General features: G+C 39.8%; 1 protein-coding gene and 1 pseudogene across 1 annotated transcript in view; both read left to right on the forward strand.

Moving 5' to 3' along the window:
* The window catches only part of LOC129353783 (NLR family CARD domain-containing protein 3-like), a 109,013-nt gene that overhangs the window by 60,225 nt on the left and 26,217 nt on the right, over positions 1-22,571 (forward strand).
* On the forward strand, positions 1,411-18,177 carry LOC129353781 (NLR family CARD domain-containing protein 3-like; annotated as a pseudogene).

The raw sequence follows: 22,571 nt of genomic DNA on the forward strand, positions 1-22,571 counted from the left end.
GTCTCCATAATTGACTTCAGTCACTATTTTAGTCTTTAACAGTAAAGCAGTCGACTCTTTAATGACAGCAGCTTTATTCATATAAATAATAATATAAATAAAATATAAAATGATTTAGATAAATATTCAGCACCATTCTATAACTTCTTAAAAATACTTTATATTTATTAAGATTATAAAACATGATTTATCACCTTTTTCACTTTTCACACTATTATTTATGTTCTGATGACCGACTGTATTAACTGAACGTTTATAGGATGAATCTCCAAGAATAATTTGTGTTTCTCATCTTCAGCCTCCACAGAACAAACAGGTTATAGATCTGCTATGTATAGATCAAACCCTCTGATGGATCAATAACTGTCACATGAACCACTGATGGATTCAAGTTTCTGATTTTATGTTGATCATTAAATGATTTTCTCCCTGCAGACAGAAACTGAATGACGACATAAAACCAGAAAATGATCCAAATGTTTCTGCTCATTTTGTTCTTTATTTCCTCTCAGCTTATCAGCTGGAGGTCAAGGTCACTGAAGGGTCAGATTCTGTCGTTCTGCCCTGCGCAACATCATCCCAGCTTCCTGAGGACACATCAGTGGAGTGGACCCGTTCAGAACCAGAATTTATGATGGTTCACTCAAGCAGCAACCAAAGAAACCAGGACAAACTTTACCGCCACCGAACAGAGATGAAGAAAGATTTCCTGAGGACCGGAGACGTCAGCCTGACCCTCATGTATCCCACACACAGAGACGATGGACGCTACGTCTGCACCGTCTACAGAGGCCAGGACGTCCTGAGACACACCGTGGTTCTGAAAAATGTCAAAGGCAGTCCAGGCATGGCATCAGCTCAGAGGTCAGAGCTGCTGATAAAGGTCAAAGGTCAGAGTGAGGTTAATATTTCTCTGTTTTTCCACAGAACCCATTCCATCTTGGGCCAAAGCTCTGCTGGTTCTGTTGGTTCTGGTTCTCATCGTCTCTGCATTTTTATATCATTTTAAAGATCATTTTCTGCCAGGTGAGTCTGAATGTTTCTGACCCAGAATGTTGTGAGAGATCATGTTACCTGTCTTAAAAGGTCAGAGGTCAATGGTTCATCTCCTCATCAGTTAAAATCTTTCTGTTCAATTCATGTTCAGATCAAATGCAGCGTAGTTAGAAACATCATGAACAGAACCAGAACCAGCTGCTGCTGCCTCTACAGTCTATTAGATATAAAGGATCTCAGTGTTTCTGCTGCTTTTCAGTTTTCTAGACGTTTCCTCCAGATTTATGGTGCATAGAAGCTGTATGCTGCTTCTCCATGATTGGTTCTGGTTCTGGTTGTAGAGCAGAACCAGAAACTTCAATTCAGTTCTGCCTTCAGAACAGTTACATCCCCCCAAACTGTCTTAGAGATGAAACTCTGCTGTCGGACTTTTCTCTCCCACTTAAACGTCTCAGTTACAAGGAAACATTTTCACGAAAAATATCTTCATGGTCTCTGACCTGATGGGTCCAATCTGGTCCAGGAGGAACTCTGTCTGTCTTTCTGTCTGTCTTTCTGTCTCTCTTTCTCTCTCATCTTGTCCTCTGTGTCTCTCAGCTCCACAGGTGAAGGTGGATTCAGGGGTTAAATCTGTCCTGCTGCCCTGCAGAACCAAAATCTACCTGCCTAGAGACGCTAGAGTGGAGTGGAAGAACGGAGAGAACAAGACGGTCCATGTGTATCCAAACGGTTCTGATGATCCTGAAGAACAGAACCTGACCAGCAGAACCAGGATGGATGACGACCCACTGAAGACTAAAGACCTCAGTCTGACTCTGGACCGTCCCTCAATGGCAGACAGCGGGATCTACACCTGCAGAGTCTCCATCAGGAAACAAGTCACCCTGATGATGAAACGGGTTCATCTCCAGGTCAAAGGTCAGTGGTGTAAATACTGGATTTTTTTTCAGTCGGATGATTGGTGGTGATCAATAGTGATAATTGGCTGATTAGAAGGTCAAAGGTTAATGTAATGTAATGAGTGAGGAAGAAGAGGAACCAGATCAGGAGGTTCAGGATGATAAGGGACCAGAATCCTGAAGAAGCAGCTGGAGACTTTGACTAGGACAGTGTCCCCTGCTGGAGACAGCAGTTACTGCTCAGAACCACCAGACGGGTCAGAAACCATCAGAACTGAAGTTCCTGCAGCCTGGAAGCAGCGAACATGTTGTGAATGAGGATGCATGTGGACTGGGATTTTATTTTATTTAAAAAAAGATTTTCCAACGTTTTGAAATCGAATCTGTTTAGTTTTCTTGTTAAAATTCACACAGCCCAGATGAGACTGGAGAGCAAAGAGGTTGTAAAGAAAGGTGGAAGAGGTTTGATGGATGGTATTGTGGTTGTTTAGTATCTCAGAGGGTCCAGAGTCTTGGCAGTATCGTCCTCTGGCAGGAATCTCTGCTCCTCCTGGACGACATCAGCTGCTTTTCCTCTGACTGAACATTTGAATGTCGACATGTTGGAAAAAGTTTCCAAAAAACAACAAATTGTCATTTTGTTAGGTTTTGGAAAGGGCTGCACAGAGGGCAGTTGGTAGCACTGTGCCTTGCAGCAAGAAGGTCTTGGGTTCGATTCCTGATCCGGGGTCTCTCTGCACGGAGTTTGCATGTTGTCCCTGTGCATGATGGGTTCTCTCCAGGTGTCATGTTGGATTTTAGTTTTTTCACACACATGTAGGCTTCAAACAACAAGCCATGAAAATAGAAGTTCAAAAGATTTATTATACAGTCTTTTTGTAAGGATGGTGAGTCCGGGTTGCCCTCTGAGCTGGAAAACGGAGGGTCGGTTCGGGTGCTGCTCGGAGAGGGGAGAGGTTTAGAAAGGAGAAGGACGGCGAGATCGTGGCAGAGGAGGGAGCGAGAAGGCTTACGGTTCGTCGGGGAAGGAGAGTTGCTGAGGGAGGTGGTAGGAATTGTTAGTGTGGAGGTTCCAGCAAGGTTTTAGGTTTTTAGGTGCCGAGGCGGCAGGCAGATGTTTCCGGTCAATCTGTGGTCTGCTTGACAGTAGGGCAGGTGCAGTTCCTGGCAGAATTCAAACGAGACGTCATCAATCTGTGGGAGAACACACACAACTTACTTAGTTCTTCTATGGACCCGAGACTTAACAAAACATTAGATTTGACTCCGACCAACAAGTGGGACCATCGAGCGATGACTGGCTGCACCACCGCTCCTTAAGAATCCTGCCGCCCATTGTAGGAGATCCGCTTAAGGTGCGCTTCAGATGCACTCCCACGAAGATCGTCTATTGCAAGAACACTCACACCAACTAAAATCCTAACACCGGGTTCTTCCCATAGTCCAGAAACATGACTGTCAGGTTAATTGGTCTCTCTAAATTTTCTCTAGGTGTGAGTGGATGCTTGTTTGTCCTGTTTGTCTCCGTATTGCTCTGCGACAGACTGGCGACCTGTCAAGGTGACCCCGCCTTGTTCCTCTTGTCCGAAACGTTGACTGGAGATGAATCAACACCTCCTGACCATTAGGGACAAGGGTGTTAGAAAATGGATGGATGGTTTATGGAAGAGCAAAAGATCAGAGATTCTTTTGGCAGATTAATCTCAAACATTTATTAAAAAGAATCAAAACAAAAGTGAAGTTGGTATTAATGTAGATAAATTCAGACAAAGCTCAACAATACTGACAATAAAACCTGTCAAGTGTTGTTAAACTTATGACAACATTCATATGTATCATGTATTTCATTGTTTAACAACTGAGATACTCATGTTGGTCGTGAAAAGCATAGAATATATTGATGGGCTTTGATTAGGACAAGCTTTTTTGAGAAATGAAAGACTTCCTTTCAGAGTTCTTTCTGTTTCTTATTTCAACTAAAGAAACTACAAAGCTGTAGCCCGTGGAGGTGCATACTGCATTATGTCAACATATATATGTTTAAAAATTTTAACTGTAAATGTGTGATGGTGAACATCTGAATCAAACTGTTTAAAGCTGATAGGAGTTGACAAAAACATCTTGAGGTTAAATTAAGCAGTTTGAGTCCAATTTACACGTTGCTGAACCAGAGAATATGGATTTGGCTCCATCATGTGGCCAGATATGATCACTGCACTATGGAGGCTTGGTGATTCTCCTTTGGTCTATGGAGTTTCATATGTGCAAAAATTAAAGTTTTATTTGGTGTTATTCAAACAAAGAAGGTCAGATTCTTGGTAGACTTTGAAGAATTACTCAGACTGATGTGTTCAAGTAATGAGAACAATTTAGATTGTGTTTAAAACACAAACTTGTGAAAAAATAGAGTGAGAAATCTGAAAATATGTCCATACATAGAGTATGGAATATTCAGAACAACTAAAAGAAGCAATGCAGGGTTTATCACAACATTCATCAACATCATTGCATGTTTTCCTCCTGCATCAGTCGCTGTTGTGGATCAGCTGCAGATGAAGAAAACCATCAATCTGTTATCAACAGCTGTCCACTTTCAGATTCACCTCAAACAGCTGATTGTCTTAGTGAGGTAACTGCAGGTTCAGCTCAACAAGTTGCACTTTACCAAGATCTCTAGATGCTGCAGCACAGCATCGTTCCCGGCGTCCATGAGCGAATCTCTGGTGAACAAGAACCTCCAGACTCTGAGACGCCCTCATTAGCCCAGCAGTACTCTGGGAAATCTCACCTCATGATGGAAACAAACACATAAACTTTAACCTTTTCACACCATGAAGTTAATGTATCCCGCTTCCACTTCAACCATCTATATGACCATAGTTCTATCTAGTCTGTGACTGGAATTACAAAATGTCAAATATATCACTGTAATTAGTAAATGCTAAATAATTCCCAGCACAATGAACCAAATGAATAAATTAATATATAGTAAAGATGTTTCACTAAACACCAGATAAAGATAATAATAAAATGAGAATATTTAATATTAATTAAGACAGTATCAACATCACTCAAATTGTAAAAAAGATGCATAAGAGGCATATTCTAAAATGCAGTCCTGAAATAAAAAGATATAAACCACAACAGTTAACAGAGTGTTAACTGTTGTAGAAAGTGTTAACTGCAGCAGAAAAACAGTTAAAAGTATTTTAATGTTATAATCAGTACTGAGGGAGAGATAGCATTAGAACACGTCTGACCAGCAGCTTCTGTTGGGCTGCAGCAACGTCACTAAAACCTGCTTTGTGCAACATCAGTAAAAGAGCTTTCCTGTTGGCCTCAGAGCCTCATGAGGCGAGCATCACACTGGTTTTATTTTATTATGGTATTTTTCCTGTTACATGATCCATCAAACCATATCAAATGCTTTATCTACTTAGTCAGAGTTATTTTCCACAGCTGTGTGGATATCAGAAAAACTCGCTCCATGAAACCAAAACCGTTTTTTTGGTGCTCATTAAAAAACGCATCAGATTGTGCCATGGTAAACAAACAATATATGAAGATTGTTTGTTGAACTTTTACAAAATAAACTTGCCAGCTCCTTAAAATCTTACATTTGAATGTTAAATAATTTAAAGTGCTTGAATTTCTGTATGCTGAAAACATTAAATGAAATTGCGCAGCATTGATAATCTCAATAAATAAATTCTATATCTATGGTCTATGTTAAAATGTTAAAATGTTAACATTTATGGACCCTGAAGGCGTGGGGTGTCTTATGGACTTAATTAGAATTTAACAGAAGTGCAAATAATTTATATTTATTTTAAATGAATTTTTTTCATTTGTTGTTTTTAAGACTTGATAGCTGTGGTTTTAAATAGCATTTCAAAGAATAAGAGCTTTGACTTCCAAAGGAGGAACAGCTTATCCTGCTCTCTTTCATCCTTACTGATAACTCTGCCTGTGAATTATTTTTAAAGCGACAGTTTTTATAGCTATATTTACATTATTGACATCTTAACTGGATTACTCCAAACCTAAGGACTGGGGGATTTTCTTACTTTTATTTTTACCTTACTTTTATACGTCCAAGTTAAACCAGGGCAAAATGCCTCCGGCTGACCCCAAGGACATGAGCAGTATTTTACAACGACTTCAGTTTATAGAAATGAAGATTAAACTACTGGAGGTGAACTTGAGATCAACGCTCCCTGTAGAAATGAAATAACTCTTCCTCAAATCAACGGAGAAGTCGTGCGCCCTGCACCGAGCAGCTCACCCTGGAACGCTCTGGGTGCCAAGCCGAAACGGGAGTCTCGCACTGCGGATCCAATGAGACGACTATCAGGGAGACGAATCAGCGTGGCCGGCTCTGAGCCGAAACCCACCCTCAACTTCAAACACCTGCTCCCCCAAAGAAAGACAAACAAGCAGTTACAACCAAAACGCCTCACCGATCCCACGGACAAAGCAACCAGCAAGAGCCTCAAAACATTCTGACTCTGTGGGAATCCCACTGAAAAGCAGATTTTCTGCACTCCAGCCTGAGCCTCTGAGTGAAACTTCGCCTTCAAACATCAACAGTGAGGCAAGACCAACACATCCCTCCCCAAAACTCCAAAGGACAAAGCGACCACCAGGAAAACAAAAGGTGTCCCAAAAGTGCTTATTGTCTTCCGGACCAGAGTTTCTTGAATTTACAGATGGAATGAATCAACAGGTTTGCCTCGGCACGTCTCTCCTTAGTACTCACGTAGCAGACCTCACTACATTTAAGCCACCTGCCCCTGGCTTTCCAGAGGATCCATCACTCTGCGTTCTGAGGTCTGAGGCCGGGGACCAGATATTATCTTTACACCTGTCTCCATCCAGAATGTGTCTGGCCCCGGGTCTGCAGAACAGGACATTACCTGTCCGGATCACTACAGGAAAATTTACAAAAACACAAATACTAAATACAGCGGTCCTAATGCGAACCTCAGACTGAAAATCTTTTGGCCTCCAAGCCACTTAAAGTAGCTCTTTTAAATATCAGATCACTCAGTGCTAAAGCTCTATTAATTAATGATTTCATCACTGAGTATCATGTTATGTTTCTGACAGAAACATGGTTGAATGACGATAATGACCAAATAGTACTAATTGAATCAGCGCCTCCTGACTACAATTTTTTAAATGAGAATAGAAAACATAAAAAAGGAGGAGGCGTGGCTTCTATATTTAAGAAAACCATAAATTGTAGTAAAATGTCTTTGGGTCATTTCTTTTGAGTATCTTAGAATTCAGGTTAAAGGCTTCAAACGAACTTTGACACTAACTTTATACAAAACTCCAGCATACGTGGAAAATTTCTTTACTGACTTGAATGATCTTCTATCTCTCAAATGCATTGATTATAATTGTTTAATAATTGGTGATTTCAACATTCATGTGGACAAACCCGAAGACAGAGGAGCAAAAAAGCTCTCTGATATTTTAGAAAATTTTGGTTTAACACAACATGTCAAACAAGCAACACACACTCAAGGACCACACTGGACCTGGTTATCAGTAAGGGTGGATTTCCAATGTCTCTGTAACTGATGTCGCCCTGTCGGATCACTTTGCTGTTATCTTTGAAGGTTCTTTATTCTTTGACCCACTTGGACAAACAGCTACTGTCACAAAACGTTCTTTCACAGAAAACACAGCAGAAACATTTAATCAAATCTACTCTTCTTCCTCACCCTTAAGCTGTAATGATGTAGATAAGTTGGTAGATGATTTTCAGTCTAAAGTTTCATATATCATTGATTCCATTGCTCCAATTAAAGTAAAGGTTGTGTCTGGTAGGAAGAAATCTCCATGGAGAAAAGCACAAATAGTTCGATCTGCAAGACAACTCTGTCACAGAGCAGAACGAAAATGGCGTAAAACTCAACTTTACGTTCATAATGACATCTATAAAGAAAGATTATGTAACTAACACTAAAACATGCAAGGGAGGCTTTCTTTGCAGATGTCATAAACAAAAACATCAACAATGCTCGAACTTTATTTGCAACAGCTGACAGGCTCACAAACCCTCCTGTGACGTTTCCACCTGAACTCCAATCTAATGCTGCCTGTAACAAGTTTTCCAGCTTCTTTTCAGAGAAAATTCAAAAAATCAGAGGATTAATCTGCACATCAACTCTAAAGCCAGAACCATTGCTGTACCAAAACAAAACAAATACAGAAAAAATGACGCATTTTCAACTACTTAATTATAAAACTCTAGAAGAAATTATAAGTCAATTAAGTTCAAGCTCCTGCTGTCTGGATGTCCTACCCACACGTTTCTTTAAGAAAGTTCTGCCTGTTATTGCTACTGATCTGATCCAAATCGTAAACTCATCGCTTACATCAGGTGTTTTCCCCCAGGCTTTGAAAACAGCAGTCATCAAACCACTGTTAAAAAAGAACAACCTGGACAAATCACTACTGCAGAATTACAGGCCGATCTCCAACCTCCCATTCATCAGCAAAGTTATTGAAAAAACTGTGTAAACAATTAAATAGTTTCCTCATGATGACCAACTGCTTTGACACTTTCCAGTCTGGTTTTTGTGCTCACCACAGCACAGAGACTGCCCTCGTAAAAGTATTCAATGATATCCATATAAATATGGACTGTGGCAGAACCACAGTGCTGGTTCTGTTGGACCTCAGTGTTGACAGTGACATATTACTGAATCGACTTGAAAGTTGGGTCGGACTCTCCGGTTCGGTGCTCGACTGGTTTGAATCCTACATAAAGAACAGGGATTTCTTTGTTTCAATTGGAAACTTCTCATCAAAGAGGTCAAAGGTCACATGTGGGGTACCCCAAGGTTCAATCTTAGGACCCCTCTTATTTAATATTTATATTCTCCCACTAGCTCAGGTTATAACAGGAAATAATATTAGCTACCATAACTATGCAGATGATACTCAGCTCTACATTACGATGTCACCAGGTGACTCTGAACCCATCCAATCACTGAATAAATGTTTAGAACAGATAAATGTGTGATGTGCCAAAACTTTCTCCAACTGAACAAAAACAAAACTGAAGTCATTATTTTTGGACCTAAAGAGGAACGATCTAAAGTCAATGCACAGCTTCAGTTATTACAACTAAAAACTAGCGATCAGGCCTGAAACCTGGGAGAAGTGATGGACTCGGACTTGAACCTCCAGAGCCACATAAAGACAATACAAAGTCAGCCTTCTATCACCTGCAGAACATCTCCAGGATTAGAGGACTAATCCTGGAGATTAGTCCTCTAATCTGAGACAGATCTAGTTTCTCTAGATCTGTCTCAGCCAGATCTAGAGAAACTCATCCATGCGTTTATCTTTAGTCGCATTGATTATTGTGACAGCGTCTTCACAGGCCTGTCCAATAAATCAATCAAGCAGCTGCAGCTTTTCCAGAAGCTGCTGCTCGCGTTCTCACTAGAACCAGGAAGATAGAGACATAACACCAGTTTTAAAGTCCCTACAGTGGCTCCCTGTAGCTCAAAGAAGAAATTTTAAAATACTGTTGTTAGTTTACAAATCACTGAATGGTTCAGCACCACAATACATCAAAGATCTGCTGTTGTTGTATCAACCTTCCAGACCTCTCAGGTCTTCTGGTTCTGGTCTGCTCTGCATCCCCAGAACCAGAACCAAGAGAGGAAAAGCAGCTTTCAGCATCTGTGCACCAAAAATTTGGAACAAACTTGCAGAAAGCTGTAAAACAGCAGACACCCTGACTTCCTTTAAATTTTAACTAAAGACGCACCTGTTTAGAATTGTATTTGAAATGTAATATGTAAGAATGTATCGTTTATTCTATGTTACATGACTTTGTGTTTTGTGTTTATGATGTAAAGCACTTTGAAATGCCTTGCTGCTGAAATGTGCTGTACAAACAAAATTTGATTTGATGTCACTGTGATGTTTTCCTTTAACATATAATTATTCATTAATATTCTTATATTTCCTGTCAACTTAACATCTTTTAAGTTGACAGGAAAACCTCCTCGGCGCCCCGACCGCCAGGCTGAGCAAGATTTCTGGGGGAAAAACTGGAAATAAAATGACCTCAGCTGCAAACTCCCTGCTGAACTTCTCAAAACAGTAACAGGTCAGAAGTGACATAAAAGGTACCATTAGTTAAACTAGCTATGTTTTTATAACAATCACTGTGAAACTCAGGGTTTCTATGTCTCAATAGAAAGTGACATTAAGGAGTTAACCAGACTTTTAATGTTCTGTCGACACGTTCTCAAATTGATTCCCAAATAACTTTTAGTTGAACACAAAAACCACCCGGCTCTTTGGTCAAAGCATCATGTTCTGCTAATTCTGCAGACACTTCATAGTCAGTCAGTCAGTCAGTCAGTCAGACAGACAGACAGACAGACAGACAGACAGACAGACAGACAGACAGACAGACAGACAGACAGACAGACAGACAGACAGACAGACAGACAGACAGACAGACAGACAGACAGACAGACAGACAGACAGACAGACAGACAGACAGACAGACAGACAGACAGACAGACAGACAGACAGACAGACAGACAGACAGACAGACAGACAGACAGACAGACAGACAGACAGACAGACAGACAGACAGACAGACAGACAGACAGACAGACAGACAGACAGACAGACAGACAGACAGACAGACAGACAGACAGACAGACAGACAGACAGACAGACAGACAGACAGACAGACAGACAGACAGACAGACAGACAGACAGACAGACAGACAGACAGACAGACAGACAGACAGACAGACAGACAGACAGACAGACAGACAGACAGACAGACAGACAGACAGACAGACAGACAGACAGACAGACAGACAGACAGACAGACAGACAGACAGACAGACAGACAGACAGACAGACAGACAGACAGACAGACAGACAGACAGACAGACAGACAGACAGACAGACAGACAGACAGACAGACAGACAGACAGACAGACAGACAGACAGACAGACAGACAGACAGACAGACAGACAGACAGACGGACAGACAGACAGACAGACAGACAGACAGACAGACAGACAGACAGACAGACAGACAGACAGACAGACAGACAGACAGACAGACAGACAGACAGACAGACAGACAGACAGACAGACAGACAGACAGACAGACAGACAGACAGACAGACAGACAGACAGACAGACAGACAGACAGACAGACAGACAGACAGACAGACAGACAGACAGATTCCAGTTCACTCAGTGGGGCTGCATCCTGAAGGTTTTGGTGGTTGACAAAAGAAGACTACAGACTTTGTAGACTGATGGGACCCTAAGCGAAATTTGGTTTTGGGGCCCTTTGTTTCTGCTAACAATGTGGATGGTCTGCAATCAAGAATAGAATATTAGAATATTAGATCATTCGCACACCTGCTATAAACGTATTGCATCTCTGATGGTGATGTTTGCATTATATCCTATGCATGTATAATATAGCATACATTTATCGGCCACTTGATTTCTGGGTGCCAGTTTCCTTAATTTTGGGGGATCGTGATCTGCTAATACTTAGTCCATCTTATGACCTGATCTTATTTTTGTCAGCAAAGGTTTAAAAATCAGCCTCTGTCCTCTTCTGCTCTGCAGTGAGACGTTTGACCGACAGACCAGCCCACAAGGTCATGTCTGAATGTTTACAGTTAACAATATTCACCTCACTGTTGCCAACTCACCAACTTTCTTCATATTTAGCAAAATTCAGACAGGAAAAAAAATGGAACTGGCCGAATTCAAAATCGGCAGGTCAGGTTTTTTTAAGATCGGTAATCGGCCAGAAAACTGTAATTGGTGCAGCTCAACATACATACAGTATTTATGACATTCTTTGATGAAATTAATTTCTCTTAAGCATAACTCCAATTGCTAAAGAATTTAATTTACACCAGGTGAGTCTTTCTCTCCTGAGAATGTGGACCGGTACCAGTACCGGGTTGATTCTGAGCCTTCAAATGATTTGAACAGAAGTTTCACAAACTTAGAAGTTGATGTAAAAATAATGTTTGTTTTAGTCACAAAATGATCAGCAGCAAACAACAAATCACCAACTGCTGCTTAGAGCAGCTCATTGATATATTAATGCAGCAGCCATGAAGCCTGATGGAAAACATTTTGCTAGACAATCTCAAACATTGAGAAGTTTTAATTATTCTTATCAAACATACCATGGGTTTTGAAGCCAAAAACCTCAGAAATATTCAGAGCCAAGCAGGAGAATCAATTTCTCAAGTTAAATCAGCTTCATACAACAGCCAAACAACCATAAATGTTTGGCTGTTGAACTGAATCATTCATAAAGCTAATTTTCTATTAGCAGCTTCACTAATCTCTTTTATCAACATGACATTACCAAGACATTAAAACAAACCTTATCTTGGCTTTTTTCTATTATTCCTCTTTTCTTTCTCCCTGAATGATAAGTCCTTTTTTGAGTCATTGTTTTACCAACTTATCTTCTGACTGGAGCTTTGGACGTTTGGATTCTCTCTGCACGTTGCAGCTGTTACTGTTGAACTGTGGGGTTCCTATTGAGGCACCAGGGGCCCCACAAGCAATTCTTTATTTCTTTTTGTCCATATGATAATGATTTCTACATACGTTAACAAATATATTGTAAACAAATCACTTCATGGTGAAATTGTGTGTGTTTTTGTTTTTGTGATGACATATAAATTGTTATTAAAATAAATCAGCTCCACTGAGGGGCCCCTTGGTGGCCCTACGGCCCTTAGCAGCTGCTTAGGTGGGGACCTGAGACTGATATCAGAATAACTTTCATTGAATTTTCTCTAATCATTGAATTATGTTTCCTTCAGAAGTTTAGAAGAAGAACCAAACTGTCTTTTATTAGTATTTTGTTAAAATATTGCAAATTGTTTTTATTTTGTTTGTTTTTCTTTCTTTTTTCAGATATTGTTGGTCAGTATCAGCCTGATCTTAAAGAGTCTCTGAAGATGAAGATCCAAAGTCTCTCTGAAGGCGTCGCTGAACTTGGAAATAAAACCGATCTGAACCAGATCTACACTGAGCTCTACATCACAGAGGGGTCAACTAGAGAGGTCAACCAGGAACATGAGGTCAGACAGATTGAAACAGCATCCAGGAAACAAGAAACAGTCAGAAGAGAAGACATCTTTAAAGTCCCACCTGGAGGAGATCAACCAATCAGAACAGTGATGACCATGGGCGTGGCTGGCATTGGGAAAACACTGTTAACACAGAAGTTCACTCTGGACTGGGCTGAAGGCAAACCAACCAGAACATTGATTTCATATTTCCATTCACCTTCAGAGAGCTGAATTTACTGAAAGAAGAAAAGTTCAGCTTATTAGAACTGATTCATAAATTATTTTCTAAAACCAAAGGAATCAAAACTTTGAATCGTTCCAGGTTCTGTTCATCTTTGATGGTCTGGATGAAAGTCGATTTAGTCTGGATTTCTACAACAATCCAATCCTGACTGATGTTACAGAGTCCAGCTCAGTGGATGTTCTGCTGACAAACCTCACAGGAGGAAACTGCTTCCCTCTGCTCTCCTCTGGATAACCACACGACCTGCAGCAGCCAATCAGATCCCTGCTCAGTGTGTTGACATGGTAACAGAGGTCAGAGGGTTCACTGACCCCCAGAAGGAGGAATACTTCAGGAAGAGATTCAGAGATGATGAAGAGAAGGCCAGCAGGATCATCTCCCACATCCAGAAATCCAAAAGTCTCCACATCATGAGTCACATCCCCGTCTTCTGCTGGATCACTGCTAAAGATCTGGAGGATGTGATGGAGACCAGAGAGAGAGAGAAACTACCCAAGACTCTGACTGAGATGTACATAGAGTTCCTGCTGGTTCAACTGAAAATCAAGGAGGAAAAGTATGATGGAGGAAAAAAAGACCAAATCTATCTGGAGTCCAGAGAACAGGAAGCTGATTGAGTCTCTAGGAAAACTGGCTTTTGATCAGCTGCTGAAGGGAAACCTGATCTTCTATGACAAAGAGCTCACACAGTGCGGCATCAACATCCAAGATGCTGCGTTGTTCTCAGGAGTTTTCACTGAGATGTTTAAAAGAGAGAGAGGGATATGCGACGTCTCCGTCTACTCCTTTGTTCATCTGAGCATCCAGGAGTTTCTGGCTGCAGTCTACATGCTCCACTGCTTCACCAGCAGGAAGTCAGAGGAGATCAAGACGTTCCTGGGAGACGAATACAGAGAAACATCTCTAGATGAGTTCATGAAGAAAGTCATGGAGAAATCCCTCAGCAGTCAAAATGGCCACCTGGACCTGTTTGTCCGCTTCCTTCATGGTCTCACTGTGGAGTCCAACCAGAGAGTCTTAGAAGATCTGCTGGGTCAGACAGAGACCAGTCCAGAAACCATCCAGAGAATCATCACCAACCTGAAGAAGATGAACACTTATAGAATCTCTTCTGACAGAAGCATCAACATCTTCCACTGTCTGGTGGAGATGAACGACGTCTCATTTTATCAGGAGATCCAACGGCTGCTGGATTCAGGGCAGCAGCTCTCAGTGACTAACTGTTCAGCTCTGGCCTTCATACTGCAGATGTCAGAGGTTCTGGATGAGTTGGACCTGGAGAAGTACAACACATCAGAATCAGGACGACAGAGACTGGTTCCAGCTGTGAGGAACTGCAGAAAGGCTCGGTGAGTCCAGATGTTTTCATTGTGTGATGCTGATTCAGCTCTATTGTCCTCCTGTTTTCTTCTTCTGTCTTCAAGTTGATTCTGGATGTTTTTGCTCTTTATCTACTTCCTTCATCCTCTGGATTATTTCAGCCAATCAAACATCGCCAGTATTGATCTTCATCATCCTCTCCTCTTCCTCCTCCCTCTAGTTTCCTCTGAGTTTGTAAATGAGACCAAAATGTGGTTTTTGTCGTCTGGTTCCAGAAAAAGTTCTAGTTTCTGTCAGATCCTCCCAAAGCTCTGAGAATCTGCTTCCAGAGCTGGAACCATTTTCCTCATCACTCTTCATCTGCAGCCTTTGTTGAAGCTGTTAGCTGTCCTCCATGAAGACCTGCAGAGACATGAGCTTCAACTCTGGAGACATCCAGCCTCTTCTAGTTACTGGAGAACTTTCACTGCTTCACCTTGAAATGCTGCTGACCCAAACGCTCCGTCTCCTCCAGGGGTTTTGCTCTTCAGCTCTTAGGAGTTTAGCAACAATTTCTCCTCACATCCAAACCTTTGTTCCTCTGAGACAATGGACAGACCACTGCAGAGACATGTGTCCCTCTTCCAACCAGTTTGTCCCAGTTCCTCTCAGATCCACAGTCTGAGAGGACGGTTCTGACCCGAAGGAGAGCAGCAGGACCGGTTTGCTGCTGCTCTGCAGGACGACCAGAACAACGTGAAGCTTTTAGCTGCAGCAGGTTGACGACTGTCCACTTTCTACTTTGTTAAAGCATCAAATCCAGCAGATGAACGGAGACAGAAACTGGAGCATCATGTGTTGTTCTGCTCCCAGTTTCCTCTGTGGCAGCATTTAATAACCTGCTGCTGGGAAACATGTTTCTATACAATATATTACTATTATTAATGATGATGCAGCAGATATTGGCTCAACAAACCCAGAGATGCCAGAGGTCCACAGCAGCTGGACTTCCTGTTCTGCTCACTTCATTTATAACTCACTTCCTGCTTGGTGGAAGATCTAAACGGTCTAGTCCAAGTCAGAGCTGTGAGCAGTTCCTCTCCTCTCCATCATCTCCAGTCGTTTCCTTCATTCAGCTCAGTCAGCCTCTTCATCAGCTGCTGCAGAGAAACTGAACTTTCCTCACTGATGATAGAAGATCTTCAACATCTGACTGCAGCTGAAGGTCTGAGGACATGAAGCCTGGACCAGAACCAGAACCAGAACCTGGACCAGAACCAGAACCAGAACCTGGACTCTAACCAGGAACTGCACAGATTCTCTGTGGGGTCAAACTCAGTAGATTGAAGATCAGATGATGATCAGATGATGACATCACTGTTATCATATTTTAGTCTGTTTATGATCCAGATTGATTTCATTAGAACTGAATTTATTTCTTCTCTAATCACAGACTTGGTGACTGTTCGCTCCGAAAGGCTGAATGTGAAGTTTTGGCCTCGGCTCTGAAGTCCAACCCAGATCTGACTGAACTGGAAATAAATCAGATCCACATAGATAAAGCTGGAGAATCTGATATGAAGCATCTGGTTGAGATCCTGGAGAATTCAGTCAGTAAAGTGAAGATTCTGAGGTTTGTTTTCCTATTTATGCTATAAAATTTATTGATTTTTTAATCAATAGTTAATCAATTTAATGTTAATATATATTATTTTAAAAACAACCTGTTTAATCATGAGAATAAAATCTCTAAAACATTTGATCTTATTAATTATTTTCTTATTTCAAACTTTGACATTATTGAACTTTGTTTTCAGTTTTTCTCTTTAAAATGTTTTTGATGAACAAAATGTAAAATAATTGAAATGCTGTGAATGAATGATGGAGATGTTTCAGTTTGGTAAAGATTCAGATGCTTTTATTTCTGATTCTTTACATCAGAATGAAATGTTGATCCTCCAGAGCCACAAACACTGACGAGTTCAAATCCTCATTAATGAACGTCTAAGAAACCACTGATTGTAGAAAAGCAATCTAGAGCAATGAATGAAAGTGAGGTTTGCAGCAGCAGCAGGTTCCTCAGCTTTGTCCTGAGGCTGTGGTTCTGTTGGGCCGGGTCAGAGAGGAACCGTCTCCTGAGGAAATAATGGCCTCCATTGGCTTTCAGCAGCTTTAATAGGAACCCAAAGGCCATTAATGAAGAACTGACTGGTTCTGATCCAGTTACCAAGTCGGGTCTGATGATCAGGAACCAGCAGAAATAGCTCAACTCATCCAGACTGATAGAAAACTTTGAGTTTCTTTGTTAATCAAATGTTCTGGTTCTGCTGGTTTGGACTCTTTAAACCAGTTTGACTGGATCAGATGTTAGAATCAGTTCATCATGTTTCTTTTACATTCAGGGAAATTAATTTATACATTTTTATTATGATTTGTTCATATTTCAGTTTTAACTGCATCCTGTTGGTTCACATCTTTTATTCTTTATTCAGATTGTGGTTCTGCAGTTTATCAGAGACCAGCTGGACGTCTCTGTTCTCAGCTCTGAAGTCCAACCCGACCCGTCTGATAGAACTGGAGCTGATCAGAACCAACTGGAAGGTTCTGGACTGAAGGATCTCTGTGGTTTTCTACAGACTGAAGGCTGCAGACTGGAGACATTGAGGTATTTTAATGATACAATTATTGATATTTCTGTGAATAATTCTATATAATTGATCATCAATCAAAGTTCATTTCTTCTGATCTAATCAATATTTTCTGAGTTTGTTTCCTGGATCCAGAGTTTAATTTAGTTCTCTGTGTAACTGAGTTGGACCTGCTGATCTGAGGTCAGAACAGGACAGCATTCGGACCCCAGTGTGTAGAATCCCCCTCAGGTCAAGCAGGTCAAAGGTCATCCAGTCTAGAAAAGTGAATTCCTGGAATCTAACAGGAACAAATCAATAATCAATGATTGATGCTTCAAACTTTGATCAGAACCTGGAATGATTTTACTGACTAAAATCCTCCAACACATCATGACCCAGTACCAGGTTCTGGTTCTGGTTCTGAAGTCAGCAGGTCTTTATTGGAGCAGCAGCTTGTTGGTATTAATATTCATGAGAATCTTTAACTGGTTCTGTTGGACTGGTTAACCTGCATCCTGTTGGTTCACATCTTTTATTCTTTATTCAGGTTGAATTTCTGCAGGTTGTCAAAGATCAGCTGTGATTATTTGGTCTTAGCTCTGAAGTCCAACCCGACCCGTCTGACAGAACTGAACCTGACAGGAAACAACCTTGACGAATCAGATGTTCAGACTTTAAGGTAAGTAAATGTTTGCAGTGAGTCCAGCTGCTGTCAGCATATTGAACTAAACCCAGTCAGCATCAAAGCAAAGATCCAGTGTTCCCAGTAAAGCTGCAGCTTCTCAGTGGGAGGAGAATGGTTCAGGCTTCCTGATTGGACACAGCAATCAGCCAATCAGAGGAGCAGCAGCTTGCTGTGTTGTTGCTGTGTCCATGTCTCCAGGACGTCCAGCTGGACTCCAGCGTCCAGCCGTCCAACATGTCTAGAGACAGTGGTCCTCATTCATCAAACAGCAGCAGATCTGATCTCAGACCTGCTTGTTCTCTCAGTTCAACAGAAAACAACTGATCAGGTTCATCTTGGTCACAGCTCTGAGATCAGTCTGACTGGAAACCATCTACTGGATGTGCTGCGTCACTGACTGCTACTGGAAACACTCACTGATCTGCTCTCCTTCCTTCTTCTCTCTGCAGGTGGAAGTAGTGATGGTCTCTGTGTCCTGCTGATCCTCACAGGTTGAAGCTGCAGCAGTTTGAGTCTAAAGAGACTCTGGATCAAGATGATGACCTCTGACCTCAAAGATTTTCCTCCTGTTTATTTTCTCATGTCTGTCATTTAGTGTCTGATATTGTTTGTCTCTTTGGATCAATAAAGATCCAATTCAAACTGGGCTCCATTTAGAGGCTTCATGGAGTTTTGATGTGAACTGGATTCAACTGGAAAGTTGATCTTTTTCTCTCTGGTTCATTTTCATCCTGGAACCAGAAATGGTCTGAGAATGGAAACATGGGAATCATTTCCAGTTCAGCTTTAAAGTCATGAAAGACTCTTCAAACCTCTTTTCTCTGCTGCTTCTTCCTTCTGTTGACATGAAAATGTTCCTCAAAGCTCCACAGATAAAAAAATGTTTTACTGGAAACGGCAGAGAAACTTCAGCTTCCACCACAGAAACCAGTTTAACCAGTTTAGAACTGGATGTCCCACAGAAACTCAGATCTTGGAGCAGTTTTCAGGAACATCCATCTTTTAATCTGAATAAATATACATATATATTTTATAGTCATTCTAAAAGTATTTAAATAATAAAGTTTTTCATCATAGTAATTGATTCTCAGTGCTTTAATATTTCTCAGTTTGTTTTAGGTGGTGAACTTTTTCAGTTTTCCAGTTAATCTAGAGAACATTATTGGGAATGGAGACTCAATATGTCACATCAGGCTCTTTACTGTGGTTGTGCTGATTTATTCTGAATTCATGGGATAACATGGTGACTGGTTCATATTATTCTGTTCATATTTATTTTAATGTAACATGGGTTCCTCTGTGTTTAATGATGAGTTAATAAAGTTTTTCATAATGTTTTTGGTGGGGGGTTTTATACATTTTATTTTGTACAAATATAGTAACTTCATCTTTATTTTAATCCTCCATGCTGTTCAGTTTTTTGTATTCAGATTAACAATTAATCCAAATATATTTTAAGTTTGTAAATTTTGTTTGACAGTTTGTTTTAATAAAATCAGAAACATACATTTTAGTTGATCTGAGAATTTTTAAGCTTCTAATTTTACGCAGCAGCTTTTTTTTGCATTATTTAGACTGAAGATGTTTAAATAAAATACATGAGAATCATTTCATTAATAAATATTGTTTCCTCCAAGTTTCTTAGTGATTCTGATGCAAACTATCACAGTAGTTATTTTACTTCCCGTTTTTTTTTTTTTGAAAGATCTCACAGGAAACGTATTTGTAAATTTTCCAACTTTATTGTTGTTGTAATTGCCACGTTTCGCCACCAGAGGGACTGAACTCACTGCTAAGGTTCCTGGTCGCAATGGTAACCAATAAAGAAAGACTGGCTGCTGGATGATGCGAGTCTTTAGCGCGGAAGCTAACTGGTTTCCAGCTTCAAACCAGCGGGATAACTGATTCCCAATGATATAAATGAAGGCAAATTCTTCTCCTGGGTTCATTTAAATGTTTTCTCTGTCAGTGTGAACTAGAAGCAGCTCCACAGAGTTGAAAACATCCCGCAGAGACTCTGAGCGGAACTAACGATGCTAGCGATGCTAACAGACTAGCAGCGTCTTGTTTTACATAGAAGCTGATTGTCAGAAGTTTCGGATCTAAACTCTGATTCTGAACAGCAGCGACTGACCTTCAGTTCACTAATAATCGATCAAAGTTTTATTATCATAGAACTTTAAATTAAGCTGGTCTAAATGATTTTAGTGTGTAGTTACATTGTGTCACCACAAGAGGGCAGTACACAGTGACTAACTGTCAAAAACAAACACAAAAATGTAAATAATCTGTTTACTATAATGCTTAAACATTTTTAAAAGCTTCTTTGAGTTTTTAATTTTAATATGATTTATTATTTTCCATTAGATGGTTTTATTCTGCTCTAATCTCAGCTGGTTGACTTTCATGACTAACAAAAGACTTTCCAGACTTTGACTCTCAAATTACTCATTGTTAATATTTTGTAAGGATTTTAACTGAATAAAAAATGTTTTATAAGTACATTTCTCTAATATGATGATTATTTCTAAGTAGTTGTTATTTACCCTGCGTTTCGAATGATTTTAATCATAAAATACGAATCCTAACTTAATTCTGCAGATAACTGTCTACAGAATTAAGTCAATATAACTAGTTTTTAGAAACAGTTTTGTGAAATGTATAAAGTTGATCAGTTTTATGATGGTTGAGTTAATTCTTACTTCCCTCAGGTGGTCAACTTTCGTAACTACAGACATTCTTCAAATAAATTTTTCAGTCAGATGTTTTGTTTCTGTTTTAATGTTCACTTTTATCAAGTCAGCAAATAAGAGTCACTGAAAAAAAACTGTACAGAGTTTTAACACAGCAGCTATCTTTTATGATTTAAAACTCTTTAAATGGCTTTAATATTATTTTTGATTATTTTATTACTTATCTTCTGGGTGAGAAGATCGTTAATTTTTCTCTATATAAATTGGATATTAAATGTAAATAACGCAGCATTATTACGGCTGTAGTTCCCACTATGGCCACCAGACGGCGGAAATACCCCGCTCTGAATATACAGGTGAGTTTTTGAGCTGCAGCTGGTCTCTCACTTCTGTGAAGTTGATCACGTTTTTCATGATACATATTACTATTAACATTAATAATTGAATGTTAATAATGACTGTTCTGCCTACTTTAACATGTAATCAGTGTTTTATCGGTCAGTGTGAACAAGGAGCTCCACAGAGTTGAAAACAGCCCGCAGAGACTATTAGCGGCTATCGCGATGCTAGCGATGCTAACAGACTCTAGCAGCAGCTTCAGAGGAGCTTTGGCTCCATAAGAGCTGAAACGAAACTCTCCAATTCTGGTTTAGACGCTGAGCTTGCGGTTTGAGGCCAGGAGAATATTTATGATCGATTAAATCATCCTGGAAACATTCAGTAGATTGATGCACAACAAACAAACTGAACTTCTCTCAGAGCAGGGCGGTTATTGCCCTCTAGTGGACCGAGATGGTAACTGTAGCTACTATATAAAGTTAGACAATATAGAATAGAATAGCATTTATTGTCATTGAACAGGATTCAACGAAATTTCTATTGCACATTATACATACCACATTCACTTCCGGTATGTTCTTTCACATTAAGAGCTTAAAGGAGTTAATATTCTGGGTTGGCGTTCATAATAAATAATAAGTTTTAGTTTTCCTTTTTTTCTCCCTGAAATGTTTAATCAAAAGCATCAAATTAAATTCTGCTGAAGTTTTCAACCACCAACATTTAATTTTCCTATTCCTCCATAGTCATTTCAAACAGATAAAGGTATTTAAATATAATTAACTGCAGCAACATCATATCATTGTATGTGTTATAAATTTATTCACAAATTCATTCATACAATTTCATACGATTCATTCATAAAAGTCATACAATTTACTAAGTAGTAACTGGTAATGTTTTAAAATTTAACTTTTTATGTTTATTTTTTCTCCATTAGATATTTTCATCCTGCTCAATGCTCTGATCTCAGCTGGTTGGATTTTATCATAAGCACATTTTCATTGTTTATATTTTTCAGGCCTTGATTCTAAAAATTAACGACAGTTAATCTTTTTGGGAGGATTTTTCTGAAGTAAGTTTTATTTTATTTTCCATTTATTAACCTTGCATTGGCTCTTTAGAAACTTTAATTTAAGTTGATTTTATTTGAACTGATAAAAGTGAAAATGAGAACAAATTATGTTAAACAAATGAACTGGTTGAGAAATTACCATGAATAGGAATATCTGTAGTTGCAATGTTTCACCACCAGAGGACAGTGAGCGCTCATAATCCACCATCAAAAATAGTTCGTTTTGTTGGTTTTCTGTTGAAGCCATGAAAAAAGCGGCTCTGTTTCATAACTGCTTCAGCAAAACAGAAATACTGAATGTTTTCTATCTTTATTCTAGTTTTGTTTCACTCTTGTCAGGTTTAACACCTATTAAATACAGATTCAACAAACACAGGAAAGACAAGAAATTTAGATTCTTTCTTACTCGTGAGGAGAACAGACAGAGATGTGCTTTCAGTCACAATCTCCTGCTGCTCTGAAACCACATTTGCCTGCTTCTCTCTTTTTATTGTTTTCAGGATCCCTAATCACAAAGAACATTGTTACTCTAAAGGGAGGGGAAAACACTTCATCACATGGCTACAGCGCCAAAGACAATCACTAACT

Source organism: Poeciliopsis prolifica, unplaced genomic scaffold (genome assembly GCF_027474105.1).
Source record: "Poeciliopsis prolifica strain line A6 unplaced genomic scaffold, Auburn_PproV2 SCAFFOLD097, whole genome shotgun sequence".
In the NCBI taxonomy this organism is placed as follows: domain Eukaryota; kingdom Metazoa; phylum Chordata; class Actinopteri; order Cyprinodontiformes; family Poeciliidae; genus Poeciliopsis; species Poeciliopsis prolifica.